Source organism: Choloepus didactylus (assembly GCF_015220235.1).
Source record: "Choloepus didactylus isolate mChoDid1 chromosome 25 unlocalized genomic scaffold, mChoDid1.pri SUPER_25_unloc2, whole genome shotgun sequence".
In the NCBI taxonomy this organism is placed as follows: Eukaryota; Metazoa; Chordata; class Mammalia; order Pilosa; family Megalonychidae; genus Choloepus; species Choloepus didactylus.
Window position 1 is genome coordinate 4,139,520 of NW_023637607.1, and position 19,101 is coordinate 4,158,620.

The window sequence follows — 19,101 nt, forward strand, 5'->3', positions numbered from 1 at the left end:
ATTCTTTGGGATACATACTTAGAGGTGGGATTGCCGGGTCATATGGTAATTCTATACTTAACTTTCGGAGGAACCACTAGTGGCTGCACAATTTTACATTCCCATCAACAAGGCCCCAGGGTTCCTATTTCTCCACATCTTGTCAACACTTGCTATTTTCTGTTTTTTTAACAGTAGTCATTCTGGTGGGTGTGAAGTGTTATTCCCTTCTGGTTTTTTAAATGTAATTTTATTGAAATGTATTCACTTACTGTACATTCATCTAAAATGTACAACAGTTCACTATTTCATCACATAGTTGTGCGTTCAACACTACAATCAATTTTTGAACACTTTCATTACTCCAAAAAATAAAAATGAGAATAAGAATAAAAATAAAAGTAACAGAGAACACTCAAAACATCCCATACCCCTCTTCCCCCATTTCTTTTTTAAATAATTTTTAATAGAAACATATTCACATACCATATAATTATCCAAAGTTAAAACAATTGTTCACAGTATCATCATATAGTTGTATGTTCATCACCACAATTTTTGAACATTTTCATTACTGCAAAAAATAAAAATGGGAATAAAACGTAAAGAGAACACTCAAAACATCCCATATCCCCGTCCTCCACATTATTCATTTACTTTTTGTCCCCATTTTTCTACTCATTTGTCCATACACTGGTTAAAGGCAGTGTGCACCGTAAGGTTTTCACAATCACACGATCATATCATATAAGCTATATAGTTACATGATTGCCTTCAAGAATCAAGGATACCGGATTGCAATTCAACAATTTCAGATATTTCCTTCTAACTATTCTAATAAACTAAAAACTAAAAAGGGATATCTATATAACACATAAGAATCATCTCCAGAATGACCTCTCGACTCCATTTGAAATCTCTCAGCCACAGAAACTTTATTTTCTTTCTATTCTCTTCCCCCTTTTGGTCTAGAAGTCTTTCTCAGTCACACAATGCAGGGTCCACGCTCAACCCCAGGAGTCATGTTTCACTGCCAGGGAGATATATACCCCTGGGGGTCATGTCCTATGTAAGGGGGAGGGCAGGGAGTTTACCTGCCAAGTTGGCTTAGAGAGAGGCCACATCTCAGCAACAAAAAGAAGCCCTCTGGGGGTGAATCTTAGGCACAATTATGAGTAGGCTTAGCCTCTCTTTTGCAGTAACAAGCATCACAAGGGTAAGCCCCAAGATTGAGGACTCGGCCTACTAAATTGGTAGTCCTCAGTGTTTGTGAGAATACAGCAATAACCCAGGTGGGGAAGTCCAACATTTCTGCATTTTTTCCCAGTTCCTCAGGGGGCCCCTGCAAATACATCTTTATTCTCTGCCCAAATTACCTTGGGATGTATCAGGATTTCACCCTAACCCTGAACAAACCAAGAAGGACTCACTCCCTAGTCAAGGTTCTATGTAATTATGGCATTTGAGTAAACTGACTATACAAGTTAAACCATATAGTGTTCTACACAAAACTCAGACCTTGCACCATATAACCGTCTCTTCCTTTGGTATCATGCAGAAGCCAAAGCTTTAAAACATGGTTAATATCCTCTACTCTTCAGTCTGATCCACCCCAATCTCAACCAAGTCCATTTTGTTCATATCTCCAATCAAAGTCTGATCTCCTTTTCAGCCTTTTTAACAGTTGACTCATTAGGCGATGCCGACACTCACAGCTGCTGAACTCTAGCTCTGAGTCCTAGGTGCCATGCAGACACCCAAAGCTCTAGAGACCAATCACATCACACACAAAGAGCTCAGAATCTCAAAATCTACAAATCATGGTAACAACTCATGAATAAATGTGACTGCTATAAGAGCTTACAATCTAGGAACCTATACATAAGCCTTCCCCTGATAACTCATGCTCCCAGATTCAATTCTCAAGAGTTCACACATAATTAGTAGTTTGTATTAGTGAAGTATTATGATGTTTGTCTTTTTATTTCTGGCTTATTTCACTCAACCCACTGTCCTCACAGTTCATTTACTTTGTTGCATACCTCACAACTTCATTCCTTCCTGCTGCTCCCTCATGCAAAAACATTCTTATATTTGTATATTTAATCAGACTCATTGACCATTCTAGTTTTCATTAAGTTTTACAGTTCCAGTCTTTATTTTTTATCTTTCCTTCTGGTGTCATACAGACCCCTAACATTCCTCTTTCAATTGTATTCACAGTCATCTTTTTTCAGTGTACTTACAATATTGTGCTACCATCACACAGTATTGTGCTACCCATTTCTAGACCTACACAATCAATCCTCTAAAACATTCTATACTCCTTCAACATCAAATGCCCAATCTCTACCTTCTTTCTATCTCCTATATTCACTTCTACACTCTTCTCCAAACATCTCTCTCCTGTCTTTTCCTATCTGACTGTAGCACTCCATTTAGTATTTCCTGTAGAGGAGGTCTCCTGTTCACAGACTCCCTCAGTGCCTGTTTATCTGTAAATATTTTAAACTCTCCCTCTGTCCCAGTTTGCTAATGCTACCATTTCACAAAATACCAGAAATGGATTGGCTTTTATAAAGGGAGTTTATTTGGTTACAAAGTTATAGTCTGAAAGCCATAAAATGTCCAAGGTAAGGCATCAACAACAGGGAACCTTCACTGAAGGATGGCCATTGGCATCTGGAAAACCGCTGTTAGCTTGGAAGGCACATGGCTGGCGTCCACTTGCTCCCAGGTTGTGTTTCAAAATGGCATTCTCCAAAATGTTGCTATGGGGACTTTTTATTCTCTCTTAGCTGCAGCCCTCTCCAAATGTTACTCTTGGCTGCTGTCTGTGAACTCCTTTATACAACTCCAGTGATCCAATTAACACCCACCCTGAATGGGCGGGGTAATATTTCCATGGAAATTATCCAATCAAACTTTTCACTCACATTTGATTGACTCACATTTCCACGGAAACACTCAATCAATAGGTTCCAACCTAATCAACACTAGTACATCTGCCCCCACAAGATTGCAAAGATTGCATCAAAGAACATGCTGTCTTGGGGGACATAATACATCCAAACTGGCACACCCTCATTTTTTTTTTTTGCACTTTATATTCATTTATTGAGATATATTCACATACCATGCAGTCATACTAAACAAATTGTACATTCGATTGTTCACAGTACCGTTACATAGTTGTGCATTCATCACCAAAATCAATCCCTGACACCTTCATTACCACATACACAAAAATAACAAGAATAATAATTAAAGTGAAAAAGAGCAATTAAAGTAAAAAAAGAAAACTGGGTGCCTTTGTTTGTTTGTTTGTTTCCTTCCCCTATTTTTCTACTCATCCATCCATAAACTAGACAAAGGGGGGTGTGGTCCTTATGGCTTTCCCAATCCCATTGTCACCCCTCATAAGCTACATTTTTATACAATTGTCTTCAAGATTCATGGGTTCTGGGCTGTAGTTTGATGGTTTCAGGTGTCTACCACCAGCTACCCCAATTCATTAGAACCTAAAAAAGGTTGTCTATATTGTGCATAAGAGTGCCCACCAGAGTGATCTCTTGGCTCCTTTTGGAATCTCTCTGCCACTGAAGCTTATTTCATTTCCTTTCATTTCCCCCTTTTGGTCAAGAAGATGTTCTCCATCCCATGATGCTGGGTCTACATTCCTCCCCGGGAGTCATATTCCACGTTGCTGGGGAGATTTACACCCCTGGGTGTCAGATCCCACGTAGGGGGGAGGGCAGTGATTTCACCTTTCAAGTTGGCTTACCTAGAGAGAGAGGGCCACATCTGAGCAACAAAGAGGCATTTGGGATGAGGCTCTTAGGCACAATTATAGGGAGGCCTAGCCTCTCCTTTGCAGCAACAGTCTTCCCAAGGGCAAGTCCTGTGGTAGCGGGCTCAACCCATCAAACTACCAGTCCCTATGTCTGTGAGCACATTAGCAACCATTGAGGTGTGACAGGCCAATACACCTGCATTCTCCACCAGCTCCTCAAGGGGGCTCTGCATATTTTTTTCCCTGTTTTTTTTTTTTAATTAACTCTTTTTTTAAAAAATTAACTGTATAAAAAACAAAAAAATTAAATAAATTTTAAAAAACATACAATAAAAGAACATTTCAAAGAGACCATAACAAGGGAGTAAGAAAAAGACAACTAACCTAAGATAACTACTTTAATTCCAACATGTTCCTACTCTACCCCAAGAAAGTAACCTAATATAGCAACGTTTCTGTGAACTTGTTCCTGCTATACCCATCAGAAATTAAAAGACCTTAATCACTCCTGGGCAATCCCAGAACATTAAATTTACCCATGATAGCTTGTCTGTTCTTATTGGGTTATCATTCCCCCTTCCTTAATTGCTCTCTATCACTAGTTCCCCTACATTCTACATTATAAACCATTTGTTTTACATTTTTCAAAGTTCACATTAGTGGTAGCATATAATATTTCTCTTCTTGTGCCTGGATTATTTTGCTCAGCATTGTGTCTTCAAGGTTCATCCATGTTGTCATATGTTTCACAACATCGTTCCTTTTTACTGCCGCATAGTATTCCATCGTGTGTATATACCACATTTTATTCATCTGCTCATCTTTTGAAGGACACTTGGGTTGTTTCCATCTCTTGGCAATTGTGAATAATGCTTCTATGAACATTGGCATGCAGCTATCTGTTCGTGTCACTGTTTTCAGATCTTCTGGGTATATACCGAGAAGTGCAATCTCTGGATCAAAGGGTAACTCTATATCTAGTTTTCTAAGGAACTGCCAGACTGACTTCCAGAGTGGCTGAACCATTATACAGTCCCACCAACAATGAATAAGAGTTCCAATTTCTCCACTTCCCCTTCAGCATTTGTAGTTTCCTGTTTGTTTAATGGCAGCCATTCTAATCGGTGTGAGATGGTATCACATTGTGGTCTTAATTTGCATCTCTCTAATAGCTAGTGAAGCTGAACAATTTTTTCATGTTTTTCTTGGCCATTTGTATTTCCTCTTCAGAGAACTGTCTTTTCATATCTTTTGCCCATTTTATAATTGGGCTGTCTGTACTATCATCATTGAGTTGTAGGATTTCTTTATATATGCAAGATATCAGTCTTTTGACAGGTACATGGTTTCCAAAAATTTTTTCCCATTGAGTTGGCTGCCTCTTTACCTTTTTGAGAAATTCCTTTGAGGTGCAGAAACTTCTAAGCTTGAGGAGTTCCCATTTATCTATTTGTTCTTTTGTTGCTTGTGCTTTGGGTGTAAAGTCTAGGAAGTGGCCGCCTAATACAAGGTCTTGAAGATGTTTTCCTACATTATCTTCTAGGAGTTTTATGGTACTTTCTTTTATATTGAGATCTTTGGTCCATTTTGAGTTAATTTTTGTGTAGGGTGTGAGGTAGGGGTCCTCTTTCATTCTTTTGGGTATGGATATCCAACTCTCGCAGCCCCATTTGTTGAAAAGACCATTGTGACCCAGTTCAGTGACTTTGGGGGCCTTGTCAAAGATCAGTTGGCCATAGATCTGGGGGTCTATCTCTGAATTCTCAATTCGATTTCATTGATCAATATGTCTATCTTTGTGCCAGTACCATGCTGTTTTGACAACTGTGGCTTTATAATAAGCTTCAAAGTCAGGGAGTGTAAGTCCTCCCACTTCATTTTTCTTTTTTAGAGTGCATCTTCCCTTTCCAAATAAATTTGATAACTAGCTTTTCCAAGTCTGCAAAGTAGGTTGTTGGAATTTTGATTGGGATTGTGTTGAATCTGTAGATGAGTTTGGGTAGAATTGACATCTTAATGACATTTAGCCTTCCTATCCATGAACATGGAATATTTTTCCATCTTTTAAGGTCCCCTTCTATTTCTTTTAGTAGAGTTATGTAGTTTCCTTCATATAGGTTTTTTACATCTTTGGTTAAGTTTATTCCTAGGTACTTGATTTTTTTAGTTGCTATTGGAAATGTTATCTTTTTCTTGAGTGTCTCTTCAGTTTGTTCATTTCTAGTACAGAGAAACATTACTGACTTATGTGCATTAATCTTGTATACTGCTACTTTTCTAAATTTGTTTATTAGCTCTAGTAGCTGTATCATCAATTTCTGAGGGTTTTCCAGATGTAAGATCATATAATCTGCAAACAATGACAGTTTTACTTCTTCCTTTCCAATTTGGATGCCTTTATTTCTTTGTCTTGCCAGATTTCCCTGGCTAGGACTTCCAGCACAATGTTGAATAACAGTGGTGACAGCGGGCATCCTTGTCTTGTTCCTGATCTTAGAAGGAAGGCTTTCAGTCTCTCACCATTGAGTACTATGCTGGCTGTGGGTTTTTCATATATGCTCTTTATCACATTGAGGAAGATTCCTTCAATTCCTACCTTTTGAAGTGTTTTTATCAAAAAGGGATGTTGGATTTTGTCAAACGCTTTTTCAGCATCTATTGAGATGATCATTTGATTTTTCCCTTTTGATTTGTTAATGTGTTGTAATACATTGATTGATTTTCTTATGTTGAACCATCCTTGCATGCCTGTAATGAACCCCACTTGGTCATGGTGTATGATTTTTTTAATGTGTCTTTGGATTCGATTTGCAAGTATTTTGTTGAGGATTTTTGCATCTATATTTGTTAGGGAGACTGGCCAATATTTTTCTTTTTTGTAGGATCTTTGCCTGGTTTTGGTGTTAGATTGATGTTAGCTTCACAAAATGAGTTAGGTAGTGTTCCATTTTTTTCAATGTTTTGAAAGAATTTAAGTAAGATTGGTGTCAGTTCTTTTTGGAAAGTTTGGTAGAATTCCTCTGTGAAGACATCTGGCCCTGAGCATTTATTAGTGGGAAGCTTTTTGATGACTGATTGGATCTCTTTGCTTGTGATTGGTTGGCTGAGGTCTTCTGTTTCTTTTCTGGTCAGTCTAGGTTGTTTATATGTTTCCAGGAAATTGTCCATTTCCTCTACATTATCCAGTTTGTTGGCATACAGTTGTTCATAGTATCCTCTTATAATTTTTTAAATTTCTTCAGGATCCACAGTAATGTCACCTTTCTCATTCATTATTTTGTTTATTTGGGTCTTCTCTCTTTTTGATTTTGTCAATCTAGCTAGGGGCTTGTCAATCTTGTTGATCTCAAAGAACCAACTTTTGGTGTTGTTTATCCTCTATTGTTTTTTTGTTCTCTATGTCATTTATTTCTGCTTTAATGCTTGTTATTTCTTTTCTTCTACTTCATTTAGGATTGGTTTGCTGTTCATTTTCTAGCTTCTTCAGTTGATCCATTAGTTCTTTGATTTTGGCTCTTTCTTCCTTTTTAATATATGCGTTTAGTGCTGTAAATTTCCCCCTCAGTACCATTTTTGCTGCATCCCATAGGTTTTGGTATGTTGTGTTCTCATTTTCATTTTTCTCCATATATTTAGCAATTTCTCTTGGTATTTCTTCTTTAACCCACTGATTGTTTAGGAGTGTGTTGTTTAACCTCCAGGTATTTGTGAATTTTCTAAGCCTCTGATGATTATTGAATTCTAATTGTATTCCATTGTGGTCAGAGAATGTGCTTTGAATAATTTCAATTTTTTAAAATTTATTGAGGCTTGTTTTATGTCCCAGCATATGATCTATTCTGGAGAAAGTTCCATGAGCACTAGAGAAGAATGTGTATCCTGGTGATTTGGGATGTAATGTTCTATATATGTCTGTTAAATCCAATTCATTTATCAGATTGTTCAGGTTTTCAATTTCCTTATTTGTCTTCTGTCTGGTTGAGCTATCTATAGGAGAGAGTGATGTGTTGAAGTCTCCCACAATTATTGTGGAAACATCAATTGCTTCCTTAAGTTTTGTCAGTGTTTCTCTCATGTATTTTGTGGCACCTTGATTGGGTGCATAGACATTTATGATTGCTTTTTATTCTTGCTGAATTGCCCCTTTTATTAGTATGTAGTGGCCTTCATTGTCTCTCTTAACATCCTTGCATGTAAAGTCTATTTTATCTGAGATTAATATTGCTATACCTGCTTTCTTTTGGCTGTAGCTTGCATGAAATATTTTTTCCATCCTTTCACTTTCAATTTCTTTGTGTTCCTGTGTCTAAGATGAGTCTCTTGTATGCAACATATTGATGGTTCATTTTTTTTGATCCATTCTGCAAATCTATATCTTTTAATTGGGGAGTTTAATCCATTTACATTCAATGGTATAACCATGAAGGCATTTCTTGAATCAGCCATCTTATCCTTTGGTTTATGTTTGTCATACATATTTTTCCCTCTCTCTATTAATATCCTTCAATGTACCCATACTGAATCTGTTTAGTACTGAACCTTTCTCCATGTCCCTCTCTCCTTTCTTTGTTTCTCTGTCTGTAGGGCTCCTTTAGTATCTGAACTAGGGCAGGTCTTTTAATAGCAAATTCTCTCAGCATTTGTTTGTGAAAAATTTAAGCTCTCCCTCAAATTTGAAGGAGAGCTTTGCTGGATAAAGTATTCTTGGTTGGAAATTTTTCTCCTTCAGAATTTTAAGTATGTCATGCCACTGCCTTCTTGCCTCATGGTGGCTGCTGAGTAGTCACTACTTAGTCTTATGCTGTTTCCTTTGTATGTGGTGAATTGCTTTTCTCTTGCTGCTTTCAGAACTTGCTGCTTCTCTTCCATATTTGACAGTGTGATCAGAATATGTCTCGAAGTGTGTTAATTTGGATTTATTCTATTTGGAGTTTAGTGGGCATTTATGATTTGTGTATTTATGGTGTTTAGAAGATTTGGGAAGTTTTTCCCAACAATGTCTTTGAATACTCTTCCTAGACCTTTACCCTTCTCTTCCCCTTCTGGAACACCAATGAGTCTTATATTTGGATGTTTTGTGTTATCTATCATATCCCTGAGGTCCCTTTCAATTTTTTTCAATTTTTTCCCCATTCTTTCTTTTGTTCTTTCATTTTCCATTCTGTCATCTTCCAGGTCACTGATTCATTGTTCAACTTCCTCTAGTCTTGTACTATGAGTATCCAGAATCTTTTTAATTTGGTCAACAGTTTCTTTAATTTCCAAAAGATGATCTTTTTTTTTTTAATTTAGTCTTGCAATATCTTCTTTATGCTCTTCTAGGGTCTTCTTGATATCCTTTATATCCTGTGCCATGGTCTCATTGTTCATCTTTTGTTCTTTGATTAATTGCTCCAGGTACTGTGTCTCCTCTGATCATTTGATTTGGGTGCTTGGGCTTGGGTTATCCATATCATCTGTTTTTTTCATAGGCTTTAAAATTTTCCATGGTTTTTGGCCTCTTGGCATTTGCTTAATTTGATAGGGTTCTTTTAGGATTTGTAGACCAATTGAAATCCTTATCTCTAATTTGTCAGATCTACAGCTTCGTGAAGTACACTTCTCTAACCAGCAGGTGGCGTTCACGAGCCACCTGTTCCCCTCAAGCCAGTTCTCCCCCACTTTGTCTTTGTGGTGAGTGGGGGAGTGAGTCTTGTGGGGTCCATTTGGTGTACCAAGCTTGTGTGTGTAATTGGTGTTGCCTGCACTGTATATGGGGTGTTTGTCTGGGTGGTCAGGGTGGGGGCGGCTCTAACAATCAAATGTACCTGGTGTTCCTGTAGTTTTAAAGCTGCTGCAATAGTCTAATCATTCAGTTCAGTCCTCCCACAGTTTGTCTCTGCCACTGACCCACAAGTCCTTGGTATTGGCATATGGCCCCTGAGACTTGTGAGTGGGTCCCTCTTCCAGGCTGTTCACCCCCAGGTCCACTGTTGAGAGATGACTGTACTATGTCACAGGTGAGTGCCATCCCCCCAGGGGAATTCTGGGCTGCAGGGCTGTGTAGGGAGGCTCCCAGTGTGCTGAAAGGATGGCTGAGTGGGGTGTGTTAATTCACACTGCTCCACCTTCCCAACTCTAGGACAACCAGCTGAGGGTGCAGGGAAGGCTAATGTCCACACCCAATTTTGTGGTGTGTTCATGTGTTATTGGAAGCACTTTCATCATGCTGGGTTGTCTGGGGCAGCTCTGGGCTATGGGGTCAGCAATGGACAGGAGTGTTCCCTGTCCACGAGGATGATGGCTGTGAGAGGATGCCCCCCTTTTCTTGGGAAGTTGTGGTGTTTAGTGAATTTTCTCAGCCACTGGATTATTGCCTTTTGTCTCAGAGCTCTCTTAGTTCTGTTCTTGTCTTGCCCTGCCCAAATTGCAAGTCTTTGAGGCTTTCTGTATTGGGCTTCTTAGAGTAATTGTTTTAGAAAAAGAGAAAAATATTTGAAAAAAAAAAAAAAGCCCTCCTCACAGATCTAATGGGTTATTGAAATGCTAAGAGATAGAAGCAATAGGGCCATTAAGGAAAGTTCCAGGGGGCAGAGAAACCAGTTTTTCTTCTGGATTTGCATATGCATCTGACTCTGCCTGTGCTCTGCCCTTCCCTGTTCTATGTTCACCAGAACTCCAAAAACCCACTGATTTTATTTTTGGGTTTTTCTTGCTGTTTTTGCTATCCTTATCTCCTCTCTGCCAGGCTGGCTGCTCCTGGATTCTCCGGTGTCTGGTCTCAGTCTATCTATGATTGGAGTTTGAATCAGTAGAATGAGTTTATGATAAGAGCCACAACTGCAGTTCTCCCTCCTTGTTCCCAGCACTGACGGCCCCTCCTCCCACAGGACTGAGCCTGGCAGGGAGGGGCATGGGTGCCCTGGCTGCAAAAACTTACAGATTTTGCTGATCTCAGCAGTTCCACGTGTTCATGAGTATTGTATGAAGTATGCCCAAAGTCAAATTGCTCTGCAGTGTCTGGGCCACGCAGTTCCTGGCTTTCTACCTACCTCCCTGGAGCAGTAACTAAAACATACACCTCACCACTCCACCATCTCGCCCTGCCTCCACACCCTCATTTTTGAAGGACAATTTTGCCAGATATAGTATTCTTGGTTGGCAGTTTTTCTGTTTCAGTGTGTTGAATATGTCATACCACTGCCTTCTCACCTCCGTGGTTTCTGCTGAGAGATCTGCACTTAGATCTTGTATACAATGGATTGTTTTTCTCTTGCTGCTTTCAGAATTCTCTCTGTCTTTGACATTTGAAAATCTCATTAGTAAGTGTCTTGGAGTAGTTCTATTTGGAACAATTCTGCTTGGCGTGCACTGTGCTCCTTGAACCTGTAATTTTATGTCTTTCATAAGAGTTGGGAAATTCTCATTGATTATTTCCTCTATTATTCCATCTGCTGCTTTTCCCTTCTCTTCTCCTTCTGGGACACATATAATATGTATATTCATGTGCTTCAGGTTATTCTTCAGTTTCCTGAGATCCTGCTCATGTTTTTCCATTCTTTTCCCTATCTGTTCCTTTGTGTGCAGGATTTCAGATGTCTTGTTCTCCATCTCACTGATCTTTCTTCTGCCACTCTAAGTCTGCTGTTGTATGTCTCCATTCTGTTTTTCATCTCTTCTATTGTGCCTTTCATTCCCATAAGTTCTACCATTTGTTTCTCAAGCTTATGAATTCTTCCTAATGATCACCCAGTGTCTTCTTTATATCCTTTATCTCTTTTGTCACATGCTCTCTCACCTCATTGAATTGATTTAAAAAAATTTGCTTGCACAACTATAATTAGTTGTTTCAATTCCTGAATCTCAGTTGAAATGTTAGTTTCTTCCTTTGACTGGGCCATATCTTTCCATTTCCTAAGGTGGCTCATGATTTTTTTGCTGGCATCTTGGCCTCTGACTTTCTGGATTGGTTTATTCTGGAGATTGTTTTCTCTCTTTTGCCAAAGGCTTTCTTGTTGGTTGACTTTGCTCTCTTTTATTTTTTTCTCTCCCAGGCCAGTTGTCAGATTGGCTCTGCCCCCCAGTCTTCCCCCCAAAACTGGGTGTCCACCATGGCCTGCCACGGGAATGGGAGGTAGGCACTGGGCACCCCAGCAAGTTCACTATGTGTGGTAATATAAATCTGCTGGCTTCCAGTGGTGCTCTATTTTCCACCAGCTAGCAAGACCTGTGTTTGTTTTGGGGCTCTGCTTTAACAGTTGAGTCTTCCCTATTTCTCAGCCAAAACAGGGCTGGGTTTCCATACAGGGCATGTTGACTGTCCAGCAGGTGGTGCTGTTTGGTAACTTAATTGTCCTCAGAGTCTGCTTTGCCTCCAAGCACAGGTTTTGTCTGACCCAGCCTGGTGAAACTGGGGGATTCCTATGCTCTCAGCCCCCCACCCTGGCCCTGGGGCCTAAATTCTCTGAGGGAGGGCTGCCACTTGAGCTGGGCCCCATGCCCCCTTTTTTAGGGCAGATACACCACCCAGGGAGTTATCTTCTACACTTGAATTCCTCCTTTGTCTCTCTGGGTCTCTTAACTCCACCCTTGCCTGGGTCAGCAGCTGACAATTGAAAATGCCTGAGGCTTTCTCTAATGACCTGCTTAGAATGAGAGGAAAAAAAGGAAAAAGGAAAAGCCCCTTTTCAGAGCCAGTTCCCAGCCCCTCAGTTTTGCCAGTCGACCAGTTTGTATTCAGTTCTCTGTGCCCCTTTTCTTGGGACACAGCCATTTTCCAGTATTCTGAGCTCAGCTTCCTCTAAAATCCTCTGTTTTTATTTAGTTATGTATTTTTTTTCTTTAGCCCTGCCTCTTCTGTAGGGAGGGACCTCAGATTCCTCTTGCTCAGGGCTTACCTGTGCCTGTAGCTTGTTTTCAATAGTCCAAATTTGTTAAAATAAAACCACAATTGGAGTTTGGTTGAGCTACATTCCTTTGCTCCCTGCAGGGACTGCTTCTTTCTCTCACAGTGAAGTTTTGCACCTCTGCCTGCCATGCCAGAGTTTTTATGCTGCAATCTGAGCCATTCCACCCATCCCTGACTGGTGTACAATGTGTGAACAGTCATGGATGCCCCCCAACAGTTGTTCCAGACTATTTGCTAGTTGTTTCTAGCTATTTACTAGTTGCTCTAGAGGATTAACTAAATTCCACCCTCTTTATGCTGCCATCCTCTCCCTTGTGGTTTTGATTTTCATTTCCCCAATGGCTAATGATGTTGAGCATCTTTTCATGTGCTTATTGGCCAGTTGTAGGTCTCCTTTGGAGAAACAGGTATTCAAGTTCTTTGCCCATTTTTAAAATGTGCAAATATTTATTTACAATAATTTTTAAAATTGAACAAAGTCAAATACATGATGATGTTTCTGCATGGTATATATACATGGAAAAAGTTTATCATTAAATATTCATGTTTTTAAAAGCAGAATACAAAATGATGTGCACGGTATTATTATTCCAACTTTGTAAAACACCAAAACTAATTAACTAGTGACTAAGAGTACACAATCTGTGTCAAATGGATTAGGTTTGAACCCTAGACCCACCATTTGGTTATTAGTTAAATAACATGATATTGTACAGATTAATTAACTTACCTAAGCTTCTGTTTTCTGTTCTGTGAAATAGACATAATAGTAGTAGAACCTGCCTTATGAAGTTATTGTGAGTATAAATGGGAGAATGAATTATTTCTATTATAAAGATAATTGAAGAAAACATTAACAGTGATTATCTCTGGGTGATGGCAGGCCCATTTTTCAATTATGTGGTTTTTTGTTGTTGAGCTGTAGGAGATCTTTAACTATTCTGGATATTGTTGGGCTCAGTTTTGAACATGCTGGGTTTGAGGAGCCCGAGAGATGTCCATGGGGAGCCCACTGAATCCTGAGTTCCCAAAGAAGAGCTCTCAGCCATGGTGCTGTGAAAGGTTATCCCTCTGGCCAACTGCTGAGATGAGTGCATGGGGCATGGAAAGCTGCCCCCTTCCACATTCATCAGCCAGCCAACCACCCATCCCCAGTGGTGTTCCAGGCTGAACACTCACCCATCCTAAATGCAGTCTCTTGGCTTCTCCAGCTAGGTCCTCACTATGTAGTGTAGAAGTCCCTGCCCAGCCAGTGGCCCATTGTTACTGCTATTCTGGGACACTTTTTGTCCTTTATTTAGTGTTTTTTACAAAGGAGAAATTTGCTCTGCCTCTCCTAATCTACATCTTCCTGGATGTCTGTATAACTCTTTTAATGTGCTGATACATTTGATTTGCAAGTATTTTACTGAGGATTTTTGCATCTATATTCAGTAGAGAGATTGGTCTGTAATTTTCTTTTCTTTTAGTGTCTTTATCTGACTTTGATATCAGGGTGATGTTGACTTCGTAGAATTAGGTAGTGTTCCCTCCTCTTCAATATTTTTTGGAAGAGTTTGAGAAGGATTTGGTATTAATTCTACTTGGAATGATTGGTAGAATTCACCTGTGAAGCAATCTGGTCCTGGACTTTTATTTTGTGGGGAGGTTTTTGATGACTGATTCAATCTCTTTACTTGTGATTGGTTTCTTGAGGTCTATTTCTTCTAGAGTCAATGTAGTTTGTTCATGTGTTTCTAGGTTTGTTCATGTGTTTCTAAGAAATTGTCCATTTCATCTAAGTTGTCTAAGTTGTTGCAGACTGTTGTTCACAGTATCCTCTCATGATCTTTTTTTTATTTCTGTGGGGTCAATAGTAATGTCCCTCCACTCATTTCTGATTTTATTTGCATCTCACTATTTTTCTTTGTCAATTTCATTGATCTTTTCAGGGAAATCCACTTCTGGTTTTGTTTATTATCTCTCTTTTTTTTATTCTTGATTTCATTTATTTCTGCTCTAATCTTTGTTATTTGTTTCCTTCTGCTTGCCTTGGGTTTGGTGTGTTTTATTTTTCTAGTTTTTTTCAAGTTCTCACTTAAGACTTTGATTTTAGTTCTTTCTTCCTTCTTAATATAGGCATTTAGGGCTATGAATTTCTCTGTGAGCACTGCCTTTGCTGTATCATACATGTTTTGATATGCTGTGTTCTCATTTTCATTAGTCTCGAGATATTTACTGATTTCTTTTGCCATATCTCCTTTGACCCACTGATTGTTTAAGAGCATGTTTTTCTTTTAAAATTCAGTTTTATTGAGCTATATTCACATACCATACAATTATCCATGGTGTACAATCTACTGTTCACAGTAACATCTTACAGTGTTGCCTTCATCACCCCAATACATTTTTGAACATTTTCTTTACACCAGAAAGAATAAAAATAATAAAAAACAAAAGTAAAAGAGAACACCCAAATCATACTTCCCATCCGAGCCAAATCTTCATTTAGTCCCTGTCCGTATTTTTCTACTCATCCATCCTTAAAATGTGTAAAGGGAGTGTGATCCACAAGGTTTTCACCATCATACTGTCAACCCTTGTAAGCTACATAGTTATACAATCATCTTCACTGGGTTGGAGCTTGGTAGTTTCAGGTATTTACTGCTAGCTATTCCAATTCAATAAAACCTAGAAAGGGATATCTATATAGTGCATAAGAATGCCTACCAGAGTGACCTCTCAACTCCATTTGAAATCTCTTAGCCATTGAAACTTTATTTTGTTTCATTCTGCTACCCCCTTTTAGTCAAGAAGATGTTCTCAATCCCATGATGCTGGGTCCAGATTCATCCCTGGGATGATTTACACCCACAGGAGTCAGGTCCCATGTAAGGGGGAGGGCAGTGAGTTCACCTGCTGAGTTGGCCTAGCTAGAGAGAGGGCCACATCTGAGTAACAAAGAGGCACTCAGGGGGAGAATTTTAGGCACAATTATAAGCAAATTTAGCCTCTCTTTGCAGCAAAAAGCCTCACAAAGGCAAGCCCCAAGATAGAGGGCTCAGCATACCAAACCATCAGTCCTCACTGTTTATGAGAACATCAGCAATAACCCAAGTGAGGAAGTCCAACACTTCTGCATTTCCGCCCAGCTCCTCATGGGGGCCCTGCATATATATTTTTATTCTAAGAGCATGTTGTTTACCTTCTATATATTTGTGAGTTTTCCAATTCTCCTGATGTTGTTGATTTCCAGCTTCATTCTATTATGATCAGAGAAAGTGCTTTGTATAATTTCAATCTTTTAAAATTTATTAAGAACTGTTTTGTGACCTAATGTGTAGAATGGAGAATGATCCATGAGCAGTTGAGAAGAATGTATATCCTGCTGTTTTGGGCTACAGTGATGTATATGTATGTTTGTTAGGTCTAATTCATTTATATTATTCAGTTTCTTTATTTCCTTATTGATCCTCTGCTTAGACGTTCTATTGATAAGAGTGGTGTATTGAAGTATCCAACTATTATTGTAGAGACATCTTTTATGCCTTTCAGTTTTGCCAGTGTTTGCCTCATGTACTTGGGTACACCTTGATTAGGTGCATAGATAGTTTTGATTGTTAGTTCTTCTTGATGAATTGACCATTTTATTAATATATAATGTCATTCTTTGTCTCTTATAACATTATTGCATTTAAAGTCTATTTTGTTGACTATTGTATAGCTACCCCAGCTCCTTTTTGGTAACTGTTTGCATGGAACATCTTTTTCCAGCCTTTCACTTTCAACCTATTTGTATCCTAGGTCTAATACGAGTCTCTTATAGACAGAATATAGGTGGACCATATATATATATATATTATCCATTTTGCCAATCTGTGTATTTTGATTGGGGAGTTTAATCCATTAACATTCAATTTTATTACTATAAAGGCAATACTTGTGTTTAAAAAAAAAAAACCTGGGAGCAGCTGCAGATTCGATGGGGAGAACTGCACAGTGAAGCACAGTAGAAGTGGGCTGGGCCCACACCTTGGTGTCTGATGTGGAGGGTAGCCCATCCCACAACCACTGCTGATTGTCTTGGGGCCAGGGGAGCAGAGGGTAGCCAAAAGGAGAAAGAAGCCATGCATCTTGCAGCTATCTCCTCAGTGGGCTGGGAACACTCCTGCCCAGGGCTGGACCCACAGCCCAGAGCCACGCCAAGAAATCCAGTGTGATGGAGAGTCTTTCCCACAGCACTGCACACATGCCACAATATTGGCCATGGACAGAGGCCTTTAGGGCACCCACAGCTAATTGTCCTGGAGCTGGGAAGGCAGAGCTGTGCAAAAAGGGGGAAATTAACATGCCCCATTCAACCATCCTTAAAGCAGGCTGGGAATGCCCCTGCATGGCTGGATGGCCCAGGGCTTCCCTGGTGGACTGGTGTGCACTTGGGACATGGCACAACCTTCCCTCAGTAGAGATCCTGGAAGAACATGGCCGAGAAGGGGGACCCACTCAGAAATCCCAGGGACCCTATGCCAATACCAAGGACTTGTGGGTCAGTGGCAGAGACAATCTGTGGCAAGACTGAAATGAAGGCTTAGGCTCTTGCAACAGCCCTAAATTGCTGCGAACACCTAGGAGGTTTGATTATTAAAGCTGCCCTGCCTCCCTAACCACCCAGACACATGCCCCATATTCAGGGTGGACAGCACCAACAACACACCCAAAATTAGTGCACCAATTGAAGCCCACAAGAATCAGATCCCCACACACCACAAAGACAAAGTTGGGGAGAACTGACCTGAGGGGAATAGATGACTCGCAGATGCCATATGCTGGTTAGTTAGAGAAAGTGTATGCCACCAAGCTGTAATTCTGACAAATTAGAGATCAAGTAAAGCAATTGCCAAGAGGCCAAAAACAACAGAAAATCTTAAAGCATATGATAAAAACAGATGATATGGAGAACCCAAACCCAAACACCCAAATCAAAAGATCAGAAGAGACACAGTACTTGGTGCAATTAATCAAAGAACTAAAGACAGGCAATGAGAGCATGGCACAGAATATAAAGGACATGAAGAAGATCATGACACAGAATATAAAGGACATAAAGAAGACCCTAGAAGAGCATAAAGAAGAAATTTCAAGAGTAAATAAAAAAATAGAAGATCTTATGGAAATAAAAGGAACTCTTGGCCAAATTAAAAAGACTCTGGATACTCATAATACAAGATTATAGGAAGTTGAGCAATGACTCAGCCTCCTCGAGGTCCACAGAATGGAAAATGAAAGAACAAAAGAAAGAATGGGGAAAAAAAGAAAAAAATCAAAATGGATCTCAGGGATATGATAGATAAAATAAAATGTCCAAATTTAAGACTCATTGGTGTCCCAGAAGGGGAATAGAAGGGTAAAGGTCTAGAAAGAGCATTCAAAGAAATTGTTGGGGAAAACTTCCCAAACCATCTACACAATATAAATACACAAAGCATAAATGCCCAGCAAATTCCAAATAGAATAAATCCAAATAAACACACTCCAAGACATACTCTGATCAGACTGTCAAATACTAAAGAGAAGAAGCAAGTTCTGAAAGCAGCAAGAGAAAAGCAATTCACCACATACAAAGGAAACAACATAATACTAAGTAGTGACTACTCAGCAGCCACCATGGAGGTGAGAAGGCAGTGGCATGACATATTTAAAATTCTGAGGGAGAAAAATTTCCAACCAAGAATACTTTATCCAGCAAAACTCTCCTTCAAATTTGGGGGAAAGCTTAAATTTTTCACAAACAAATGCTGAGAGATTTTGCTAATAAAAGTCATGCCCTACTTCAGATACTAAAGGGAGCCCTACTGACAGAGAAACAAAGAAAGGAGAAAGAGTTATAGAGAATTTCAACAGACAAATACAGAACATTACATCCCAGGTCACCAGGACACACATTCTTCTCTATTGATCATGGATCTTTCTCCAGAATGGACCATATGCTGGGACATAAAACAAGCCTCAATAAATTAAAAAAAAATGAATATGTTCAAAGCACATTCTCTGACCATAATGGAATACAAATACAAGTCAATAACCACCAGAGACTTGGAGAATTCACAAATACCTGGAGGGTAAAAATGAGGGGGAGATGAAAACATTCCCAGATAATCAAAAGTTGAGGGACTTCATCACCAGTAGATCAGTCCTATAAGAAATGCTAAAGGGAGTTGAGCAGGCTGAAAGGAAGGGACACTAAACAATTGACTGAAACTACATGAACAAATAAAGATTTCCAGTAAAGATCACATGGTAAATATAAATACCAATACTACTGCATTTTTTATTTGTAAACTGCTATTTACTTCCTACAGGATCTAAAATACATAAACTGTAATGATAATTCAGTGGTTTTGGACTCAATCTAAAATATGTAATTTTTGACAAGAACTACATTAAGGTGGGGGAATGATGGAGT